Here is a 13186-nt window from a genome sequence, read left to right as displayed (position 1 = left end):
GTGCAGAGCTGCAGGCTCACCATGCAGAGCTGCAGGCTCACAGTGTAGAGCTGCAGGCTCACCATGCAGAGCTGCAGGCTCACAGTGCAGAGCTGCAGGCTCCAGGCTCACCATGCAGAGCTGCAGGCTCACAGTGCAGAGCTGCAGGCTCACAGTGCAGAGCTGCAGGCTCACCATGCAGAGCTGCAGGCTCACCATGCAGAGCTGCAGGCTCACAGTGCAGAGCTGCAGGCTCACCATGCAGAGCTGCAGGCTCACCATGCAGAGCTGCAGGCTCCAGGCTCACCATGCAGAGCTGCAGGCTCACCATGCAGAGCTGCAGGCTCACCATGCAGAGCTGCAGGCTCCAGGCTCACAGTGCAGAGCTGCAGGCTCACAGTGCAGAGCTGCATGCTCAACATGCAGAGCTGAAGGCTGAACCTACAGAAGGTCACTCTCTCTGGGTCTGCTGCTTGAACCCAGAGACCTTCAGAGTCTCGTGGCAGAGTGTTGAAGATCTGCAGCCTCTGTCCTCTGTGGAATCTCCGGCTATTAGAAAGCTTGTCAGCCAAATCCCAGCTAACTCACCAATGACCAGGTGAGCTAACGCTGCATAGAGACTGGTTCCTATCCAGCAGGTCACAGGGCCGTGCAGGGGCTCCACTAACATGTTATTAATGACACACAGAGACGTCACGGTACCGGTATCACATATTATCCAGCCCACTGAAACGGAGCAGGAGTTTAACCTCTAGCTCTTCCCTAATGTTCAGCATGTACTGCCAGATAGAGAGCTTTAGTTACTGAGCTGCAGTAAACTACATGTTAGCATTTAAAGCCCAACTTTAGAGGTTATTCTGGTGAGATCGACTCAGAGTACTCAGAGTAGAGTAACGCATTACAGTTCAGAGACAGTGATGATGTAATGTCCCTTATTACTTTAAGAAGACAGGAGTAAGGAACATGTACTGGATTACATTTTGGAAGTAACTTGCCCATCACTGTTTACAGGACTTCACAGCTGAGAGAGTCTGGGATCAGAGCGTTCATATCCACCATTGTTACAAAGAAATCACAGGAATGGACCAATCAGAATCAAGTATTCAAAAACGCCGAGTGATAAGACCCGGCTGGAGAAGAAGCTGCAGAGACATAAGTGTGTGTGTGTGTGTGTGGGTGTGTGTGTCGTGGGACCCAGGGACCTTTGAGCAACACTTCAGCAGCGTGTCGTTCACGTGTCCTCCCCCCGTCTGTCTGTCCTCCCTCTTCAGGGGGAGTAAAGAGTTTCCACAGGGTCTATGTGGGGGGGGGGGGGGGGGGGATGGACGACACCCAGCAGATGGAGGTCAGACTGGGAGAAGCTGCTGCTGTGCACTGATTGGCTCACAGATAACATATTCCAAGACAGAAAAACTGGTTTTCAGTGCAGGCAGTGAACGCACCACCCTCTCTATGAGTCTGTCCATTTCTCCCCGCAGGTCGTACACTGTGTGTGTGCAGTGTGTGTGTGCAGTATGTGTGTGTGCAGTGTGTGTGTGTGCAGTGTGTTTAAGATGCAGGTGTTTCTCTTTAATTGAATAGAAAATGTGCAGGTTCGGTTTTGATTGGTTTCCACTTCAATCCAGTTTGAAGTTGCAGGAGTTGGACGGCACTCAAAAAGAGAGAGTCATCAGGGAGTATTCCTCTGAAATTGTATCGAGATGCAGCTTGTACCTCTCTCTGAGTTTCTGTTTGAGCTGCAGGTTCTGGCTGCACAGTTCCCCTCCGCAGCCTCAGCCCTGCTTATGAAACAGCTTCAGCTTTCTGGCAGCAGCTTCAGCTTTCTGGCAGCAGCCTCAGCGTTGCTCAACACTCTGCAGATCAGAATGAGTCTTCTGATGCTGAGATAAGATATCTGAGGCTCTGGTATCTGCAGACTGGGCGAGCCGTGGTCATCGTGCCACTGTCTGACCTTCGTCACCATGAACTGGCTTTATAACCGTCTGGAACATTCATCCTTTAACCAGAGCTGCCGGCCAATCAGAGGCCAGCAGGGGGGCGTGGCTACAGGTACCAGAAGCCTTAGGGGTCTACTGATATCCTACAGATGTTGGATGATTGTAAAGGTGTGAACACACGTGTGCAGTCAGACACGTGCTGCCGATATGAAATATTAAACTTCACCTAATTGGCTCGGACTCTAAGGACAAATGCAAGTCTTTCTTATAAGAAAGAATCAGTTTAAAGCAGCTGGATTTTCAACATCTCAAACACGTTACAAAATAAAAGCTGGAGGTTTATTTAACTTCAGGACTGCAGTGAGGAAAGAGGGTTCAGCAGAGGCTCTTATTTTGAAAGGCACTCGTTAATGTGATGTCTTCAAAGCCATGTTTAGTGATGAAGATGCTGAGCTATACTCTGGGATATTAAGAGGATGAAGCTTAATGGGATAATTGATCATCAGGATGAAGACACTCGTCCTCCTTCCATTAAATCCAGTTTCCAGAAAGCGTTCAATCATCTCCTGTCCTGATCTCTGAGCCGAGGATCTGCTGTCAGCCTGATTTACTCTGATGATCTGCAGATGATTTAGACATGAATTATTACAGGAGAATTAGCCCCATTACTCTCCGACAGTAAATCAGAAGTGATTGGATTACAGGCAGGAGACGTGTCGACGCTGCATCAATCATCACAACCAACAGAGGGACGATGCTCATTAAGATGCTCGTTAAGGAGAGCTAACGAGCATCAGAGGTTAATCACAGTGTTTGGTATTGAGCTTCAGTTTCCCCTCATGTTGATCAGATTCAGGATGAGGTTGTCTTCTCCTCGAACACCTTTAGTTGATCTTTCATGGATCTCATGTCTGGTCAGTGCTCTGTCGCTCCCCTCGGTAACAGAGCCTTTTTATGATCCTTTGTGTCTGTTAAGAGAAGTTCAATCCATACATGAAGAGGGTCGCTACAGGGACACAAGAACAAACTGAAATGACCCTCAAACACACACACACACACAAAATCAGACACACTTCATTAATCTCTGTCTCTCCATTAGCACGGAGCTGCAGTAACTTCTCGTTTCATAAGCACGTTTTGAAAACTCCTCCCCCAGGGAGCGTCACACTCTCACACACACCCACTACTAGAGGGGTTGATTAACAGCATCACCACACCCCCCCACCCTTCAACCCCATTGGGTCCGACTCTCTGATTGGCAGAGGGGGGTTCAGTTCGACCCCCTCTGAAATAACCCCCCACCCCCCCCCCCCCCACCCACTGAATCATAGCAACCTGGCAACGCGTCCAGGGGTGTAAACCCGCATTAGGAGCAGTCACACCGACCAGCAGCACAACTTCTATCCAACCAACATCTAGTGCTAAACAGCTTAATGTGCTACTCCTAATGCAACAGCAAAAACAACACTGCAAAGCTCTTATGCAACTGCAAACAAACTCTTGCTAAGCTGCAATGCTAACTTCAGAACAACCTAATCTTAAAAGCTGCTAATGCTACTGCAGAACTAACTAATGCTAAAGCAGCTCATGGCGCGAAAGCTGCTAATGCTACTTGCAGCACAACTAAAGACAAAGCTGAAAGCTGCTTAAAGCACTGCCCAGAGAATAGGCAAAAAGCTGAAATTTCTAATAATGAAAACTTGCTCAGCACATCAACCCATTACGGAGTTGCCATCCATGGAATGAGACCTCTACAACAGACACACCCAGGCGGAGTAGGAAGAAGGCCGTAGGATATTAAAGACCCCCCCCCCCCCACTCACCTACCAACCCCGCAACAATCAGTTTCTGTCTGCTGCCGCAGGCAACAACCCGCAGCAATCCAGACCAATACCACCAACTCAAACTGTTTTATACCACAGGCTATAAGATTACTGAAACTCCTGAGCCTGTGTGAAATGTCACACACATCTTTTATAGTACCCATCATAGATATTAATACACAGCTTGCCATACATTTATACGTAGTATTAACAACGGAAACCACCCATCTCAATATAGTCTTGACGTACAACTATTATTCCACACTACTACTTTAACATGCCTTAAACAAGCGGAATAAAAAAGCTCCGCATACCATCCAACCTGATAAAGTATTACTCATAAATTTCAATGAATCCCACTACTCACACGCTATACACTCACTATTCACAAATCTCACACTCCTCCACAATCTTATTAAAATTTCATGTCTACGCTGCGTTAACAATATGCCGCTACGACTCTTCATCCATTTTTCTCTAATGACACATACTGATAATCTTATATTCTCGATCTCTTTATTTGACTAATACATGTATCGTATACCTAGCGACGCACCATGTTGGGAGGTACCCAGAACCCAGCTCAACAAAGTAACTCTGTGACATTGCAAACAACATACCACTGTGAATCTGCCCTGCGTCGAGCCCTCATCAACCACAATCACCAAAACCGCTGAATAAACACCTATAGAAACACCCGTAGTAAAAACTCGCATACACCAACGTCGACCATGAACCTAAGCCTAAATAAACCTAACCCGCGAGCTAAAAATGCTCACCCGACAATGAGCACAACGCAATCCTACACAATATGTATATGCCTAATAACAAACCCACCTCCGCCTCTACCCTACACCCCTCCTCAGATATATATTGCTAATGACAGCTAAAGCTAACTGCCAGCAACGCATAATGCTAATGGTAGTTCTTGCGCACTGACAACATCATCGCATAGTCTAATTCTGCTGACTCCGATCACAGAACTATGAATATGCGCTAAAAGCTCTAATGACACTCAAGACACTAACAAAACGCAAAAGCTAAAATCCTAATAGGCTCATGGCATGACCAGCATCTGTCTAAATATCAGCATTCTGCTGCATCAACTATTCTTAACTCCTGTGATTGTATTTGTCTGGCATCTGATTACATCTGTGCAGGCTCGACACCAATAGTATTGGGATTGTATCTCAGGATCTCTGTCTCGCTTTCTTCTTCTGATGCGCTAATCGTTAACTTAAAACAGCTCGTCTTGGACTCCTCTAAATCCCGTAAATGCTCCCTCCACACGCTCTTAAAAAAGGAGCTGACATCCTCAAAGAGTCAGGCGCACATGTAAGGGATCGATCTAAGGGGGTGATGCAGTCCAGTTGTAATTTGGTCTCCAAACCTGACTCCCTGCATTCCTTCAGAGCGCAGGATTTCACTTCATCTGGGTGCCGTCCACTATAGGACCATCACAGACGTCCAAAACCAAACCTGAAGATCCCAATCTAATAGAAACCAGGCCCCCAGTTCACCATCCAACATGCCAACATGCTCAAACCCAGCCGCACATAGAGAGGGTTGAAAAAACTACAACCCCAGAATGACACTCTGCCTCATCCTCCACCACACGACACATCCAGCAGTTCCAGTATGTTTTCAGAGCATTAAAAAGGATTGAATGCGATACTCAATTATAATATATACAATGTAGTGAGTGTATCGGGCACCCAGTTTGTCGTGAACGATTTCCAAAATAACGCTTCATATTACAACCTCATTTTTCGTAACGTTGAACTGAACGCAACACATTTTTCAATAAGAAACATAAAACTGACATTCCCTCCACATTATTCGCATGAACTCAAACATCACTGTAAATAACGCTTGGCATTTTGTTTTCCATTGAAAACTAGTGACATCTTTCATCTTTTGAAACGCAACGAGAGAAAGGTTCCTCCCTCCTGTAGGTGCCGCCCCTTAACACTTAACAACGCAAAATACGTATTCACTGTAATGCGCAATGCAATTGCGGCAACGATGTGCCGCTGAGAATAGTTAGTGGAATAGTTATACTACTGGGCTCTCCGCACACTACCCCATGATGAAATGCACAAGCCTTAGGCATAGCAACTCCGAGAGCCGGCGGACTGGAGCCAGAGAGAAAGCGATACAGAGACCACTGACGAGAGTGAAAGAAATCGCTGCGATAAAATAACAAAACAATATGGCTATTGATTGATTGGCACGAGAACACTATCCGATTCACCTCACCACATTTAAAAAACAATTTTTTACACTCTTGCAAACCAAACCCGAGACGGCAAAAATCTTTCCATTCCTGTTTAAGATTGCCCACCTGCCAGCAAAAACAAGTTAGGAACATCGACAAAACGACCCCTTTCTCCGACATATGTCGTGAAACTCAGCACCACCAATGAACTTTACACACAAGCCTGCCAACACCAGTTGAACAAATGCAATCCACTCGCAAAAAATATCTCTTCTTTTGGATTCGACCCTCACATGATCATACACATATATATACACAAAATCAATAAATTAAACGTTCTCTCTTCATATTCTCGTCAATTATAAATTCTTTATTTTAATGAGATCCGCTATAGATTTCAATTGCAACAAGATAAATCCACGTTCTAATCTTTGTCTGTATTCTACCAGTTCAGCACCAGTTTAAGAAAAAAAAAAACCCACAAAAGCATTGTATTACAAATGTCAACAATGGAACATTTTCAAAAAACGTATCGTGGTTTTCAAGCTTACGAAGTGCTGAAAAAAGGTATTTTATTTGAATACTCTCACGAAAAAAAGCGTGCCATGAACTGAACTTTGCACTAGTATCAAAATCTAAAATTGCTGAACCATTGAACTGGAACCATTCGTTCACAATTGAGCCTTAATCGAACTGAACTTGAAAACTAAATACATAAAAGCTGCTAACTGGCACAACCATTAGACTCCATGGTGTCAGAAAAGCTGGCTCAAACTCACAGTGCGCAACGGGCATGAGATAGAAGTGCGAGTTCAGGTGCTTGACTCTGACTCGCACCCCCTTCCAACTGTTTACAACATTACTCGTCAGACACCTTCATAAGGCGATAATGGACATTAGCAACCCCACTAACCAATCATCAGGTGCAGCCTTTCAAACAACCCAGCACACAACCTGCAGGCTGACACAGACCCCAGAGTGTGTGTTGTTTGTGAGTGTGTGTGGTATATATTATGGTATTGTGTGGTGTGTGTGTGTGTGTATATATAATAATTTTTATTGTGTGTTGTGTGTGAGTTTGTATATATATAATGTGTATTGTGTGTTTGTGTAGCTACTATTTATGTATTATTGGGATGTGTTGTGTGTATATACATATGTGTAGTTTGTGGTTGTGTGTGTTGAGTATATATATAAGTGTATGTGAGTTTGTGTTGTGTGTGAATGAGCAGTAACCGCTCAGTAACATACTGAAGATTCTGCCGCCAGTGTTCCTGTACTGTTGCGTCTGGTAACCCACCACTTTAGGGGGGTCGTCCATCTCAGATCCTCACTCCTCATCTGCCGAGTCTCATAAAACCCCCCCCCCCCCCCCCCCCCCCCCATTCTCCTGCTCTGTCATCTGTTGGGTCAGCTGTTAGACATGGTCCTGAGACGACGGGCATCACTGCACATACACCCGCGATCTGGGGAGGGGCTGGACCATCGCCCCCCCACGTGACTGTAAAACCCTGCCCGTCAAACCTCTGTACATGGCTGATGATTGATGACACCAGGGGGGGCCGGGCCCAGACACAGTGCTGTTTTGGCTCAGCACAGATAATCTAAGCTTCGTCTTTGCCAATCGTCCTGATCAAAGGCCCGTCACCACAGCGGTTTCCTGATCGTGTTTACATCATTGGGTTCCGCCGCTCCCTTCTTGTGCGGGGTGTTTGAGGTCAGCTCAAGACATCAGATGCTCGCACCCGCTGTTCCAAAACCACAGCGGATGTCAAACCAAACGTCTGAGACACACCAGAACAAAGGAGACGTTCAGCGTCCTTGAATGCACCGCCATAAAATCCTGACATGCAGGTGACACACCTGGAGCGCTGCCTGCTGATAACACCGTGTTGTGTTCAGGGTCATATCGTTTTAACAGCAGATAGCAGCGGGGTCAGAGGGGGGGGGGGCTGGGGGTCAGCAGGAAACAGAAGTAAGGCAGCTGATATGGTCTTTATGTGTCCTGCAATCTTCTGCGAGTATCCAGGAACACTATCTGAGGCAAGAGCGGGGCAGGTCCCTCGCACCACCACCACCCTGAACCACGACGGGAGCTTAATCCTGCAGACAGACAGACAGACAGCAGACGGGCGGGCGGGGTGCGGGCTGGCAGACAGACAGACAGACAAGACAACAGACAGACAAACGACATAACAGACAACATACAAGACAGACAGACACCCAGAACAGACGAGACGGACAGAGCGGCGGCTGGCAAGACAGACAACAGACAGACCGACAGGACAAACAAAAGACAGACAGACAAGAACAGACAGACAGACAGACCAGGACAGACAACAAAGACAAGACAGACAACAGACAGACAAAAGAAAAAACAGACAGACAACGGACGCCGGTTGGGCTGCAGCCAGGCAAGGCCGCAGCAGACAAGACAGACAGACAGACAGCAGACAGACAAACAAAAGCACACGGGGGCGCAGCACAGGCAGGCATCAAGCAGGCAGGGCCAGGCAGCAGCTGGCAACACAGACAGCCAGACAGACAGACAACAAGGCAGCTATGCATCAGACAGACAGACAACAGACATAGCAGCAGGCAACGACAACCGACAGACAACAGAGACAGACACAGCAGACAGACAATAGCAGGCAGTATGGGCCAGTACTGTATATTTAATCTTTATTTGACTTATTTGTTGATTATTTGTAATTAGTATTTATACATACATGTATTTATTATTCAATATTATTTCACTATGTGACCCAGCTGACTGTGTTGTTGTTGATGTTGTTGTTGTTGTTGTTGTTGTTGTTGTTGCACTGTGATGTGACGTTATCAGCCACAGTGTGTCTGCCTTCAATTAGCATTAAAATAAATAAATCAAGAAGCAGATCAAAAATAAATCAATAAAAACGCTTCACACTCAGAGAGCGTCACTGGGGAGAGTTAATAAATATAGGAAATAAAAACCAAGTATAAACCTGATCCGTGTGTGTGTGTGTGTGTGTGTGTGTGTGTGTGTGTGTGTGTGTGTGTGTGTGTGTGTGTGTTTCAGCATATTTCATCACCTTCTGACGAAATCACTCTGCAACTGTGAGACTCTAAAAGTAGAGAAGCAGCTCTACCTGCAGGACGGAGTGTGAAGAGATCAATAAATAAATAAAAATATTATATATATTATATATATTATATAATATATATATATATATAATATATATATATATAATATATTATATATATATATTATATATATAGAAATGTTATCTACAATTATAAAAAATATATCATATATACTATATTAAAACATATATAACTAATTTATAATATACATATTTCATAATATAAACATTATTATAATATCTATATTAATAAATATATATATAATATAAAATATATAATTAATAAAATATATAAATATATTATCATATTATATATATGTATTATAAATATATATAATATATTTATAATATATATAAATATAAATATAAATAATATATTATTATATATATATAATAAATTAATATATATAATAATATATTTTAGATAATAATAAATATAATATATAAACTAGAATAGAAAGATACATATATATAATATATATAATATATATATAAATATATAAATATATTATATATATTTGAATAAATTTATATTATACATTTATTATTATTTAATATATAAAATATATATATATAATAAATATATATAATATATTTATAAATATATAATATTAATATTAGATATATTATATTTAATATAATATAAATATATATCATATATATATATACATATATATAAATAAATATATATATTTATAGATATTATAAATATATATATATGAAATTATATAATATATTTATAATTAGAATCGTATTTATAATATATATATAAATAAAAATATATAATTATAAAATATAATAAATAATTATACTATATGAATATATTATAAATATTATAATATACCTATATTATATATATATATTTATAATTCTATATATATAATATATATATAAAATATATATATATTATATAAATATATATAAATAATATTATATATATATTATATATAATTATAAATATAGATATAATCAAATATATAATAGAATATATTATATATATAATTAATAGAACTATATATAATATAAATTATAATATATTATCAATATAAGTAATATATATTTATAATAATATATATTAATATATGTAATAATATATAATATAAAATATATTATAAATATATAAATATATTTTATACTATATCTATAAATATTCATATAATACTATAAAAAAAATATATATAATTATTAACTAATATAAAATATAAATATAATAGATATAAATATATCATAATAATTATATATATATAAATAAATATAAATATTATAAATATATTATAATATATATATATTATAATATATATATTAAAATATATATATTATAAATATATTATATAAATTTTTATAATATATATATACGATTATACATATTATATATTTAATAGTATAGATCGATATTTAAATATATATATATAATAATATATAATCTATTTGTGTTTAGAGTGTGATTCTGTATGTTATAAGATATATTTATTGGAGGATATATGATATTGTTAGATTTTAGTTGTGATTATGTTGTTGTGAGTTTTTTTTAGAGAGTGTGTTTTATTATACGATTATAGAGAATATGATTTAGTATTTTTAATTTATGATGTGATGTTAGATGTTTATATATTGTTTTAATATGTGATAGTTATATTTTATAATGTGTTAGATTGGGTTAATAATTGATTGTTTATTTATGTATGAATTATGTGATTAAGATATAGATTGTTTATATTTAATAGTATAGATAGTATATAAAGTATTATAAGATTAGTTTAAATAGTAGATATATATATTAATATTTATTAATATATATATTAGATTTTGAGATTAGAGATATATAATAAGGTAGTTATATAGTATATTTTTATATCTGAGATATAGATAATATTATATAGAGAATAATATTTAGTATTAATTGAGAGATTATAGATCATTTTATATATATAATAAATATATAATAGATATAATAATTATAAGCATATTATATATTTAAAGTTTATAAAGATATAGAAATATATAATATTTATAATATATATATAGATTTATAATATATAATATATTTAGAAGAGTGATTGATATTATATATATATAGTTAGAATATATTATGATATAATATATATATATATTTTAGTTATAATATTATTTAATATATATTTAAAGTATATAGATTTATTTATAATATATATATATATTATATATATTTATTATATATTTTATATGATAATTTTATATATAATAGGATATATAGACACGACGTTATTGGTATATACTAAGATATATAAGTAGATTAGATATATATATAATTAATTTATATATATGATTGTTGATATTTATATGCGAATATTAATAGAATTTATAGAATTATTCAGATTATATATAATAGATGATATATTTTATATATATTATTTATATTATTATTTAAAAATATTGAAATATATATCGTATATATATATTTATTTTATATATTAAAATATATTATAAAATTTTTGATTTATATGATTAAATTATATTGATAGATATAAGTTGAGAGATATGGATAAGATTTGTGATATATATTATTTTATTATTATAGTTATTTATTTAGATTTTTATTAATGGATATTTAGAAATATATATTCTATTATATATAAGATATATATATGATTTAATAATATAATATATGATATAAAAATATATATAAGTTATTGGATATATACTTCATAAATAAAGATATTATGATATTGAAATGATATAATATATATAATTATAATAAATATATAGTATTTAGAGAGTTAGTATATAGATTGTATAATCATAGAATATTTATATTATGGATAAATTGAATATATATTTATTTATGTTGATTATAGATATTTATTTACTAAAGTTTTATATTAGATTAGATATATTATAGAATATATAATAAGATATATAGTAATTTAATATAATATATATTTGTTTGTATATAATATCTATATAGGATAATTTACTTAGAGATAATATGAGATTTGTTATTTATTAGATATATAGGATAAATATATATATTATTAATATAATAGATATATAGTTAGAATAGATATATTTTGATAGATAATATATATAATTTAGAATATATATAATATAGATATATTATAAATATTTATATATGGATTTATATTGAATTAATAATATATTAAAAGATATATTTTATAAATTTATTATTTATATAATAATATATATATATTATATTTTATATAGAGAATGCAAAAAAAGCTAATATATGAGGGTCAGGGGTGTGCGGTGGTGTGTTGGGGTTTGGGTGGGGGTGTGGGTTGTTCTGGTGTGTTGTGTGTGTGTTGGTGGGTGTGTGTGCGTGTTCCATTGTGTGCGTGTGTGTGTGTGTGTGCTGCTGTGTGTGTGTGTGTGTGTGTGTGTGCGTGTGTCGGTGTGTGTGTGAGTGTGTCGTGTGTGTGTGTGTGTGTGTGTGTGTGAGTGTGTTGTGTGTGTTGTGTGCGCTGCAGAGATTCAGCCAGCAGGGTGCGCTGTTCTCTCACAGATCATCTAGAAACCTGTAGCTGTAAAATTCATAGATAAATTAAGAAATAATAAAAACATTTATAGAATCAAAATCAAATCAAATAAAAATATTACTTTTGTTTGGTTTTGTAAATGATTACTATTATTATTTACTAAAGTTATTATAATGATAGTAAAAAAGAACATGCATTATCATAAAACATTTTTATAATATTTATAAAATATGTTGAATTATGATATCTTTGTGTTATCATGGAACATTATTACTTATAATAATCATAATCACAATGAATAATCACAACATTAATAATACTCATAATAAATGATCAAATGAATTAGAGTAATAATAAGGAGCTAACATTATTTATATCCCTGAATGTTGTTTTTGTAATCTGACCTCAGAGCAGCTCTATTCATCACTGTATGATGACGTCATACTCCTGCTGATGACTTATTTCCACATGAAGTCACCGCTCTGTAAACCGGATGTTTGGCCAGGCTTCCTTGAAAATAAAGGTACACAATTTAATTTCAATAACGTCTTTAACTATTTTACAAGCCATTTTATTTATTTGTACTATTATATAATTGAAAGAAGATATGTACTTAGACTAAGTATATACATCC

The sequence above is a fragment of the Eleginops maclovinus genome, chromosome 4 (genome assembly GCF_036324505.1).
Source record: "Eleginops maclovinus isolate JMC-PN-2008 ecotype Puerto Natales chromosome 4, JC_Emac_rtc_rv5, whole genome shotgun sequence".
Taxonomy (NCBI): domain Eukaryota; kingdom Metazoa; phylum Chordata; class Actinopteri; order Perciformes; family Eleginopidae; genus Eleginops; species Eleginops maclovinus.
This window is presented reverse-complemented; position numbering follows the sequence as displayed.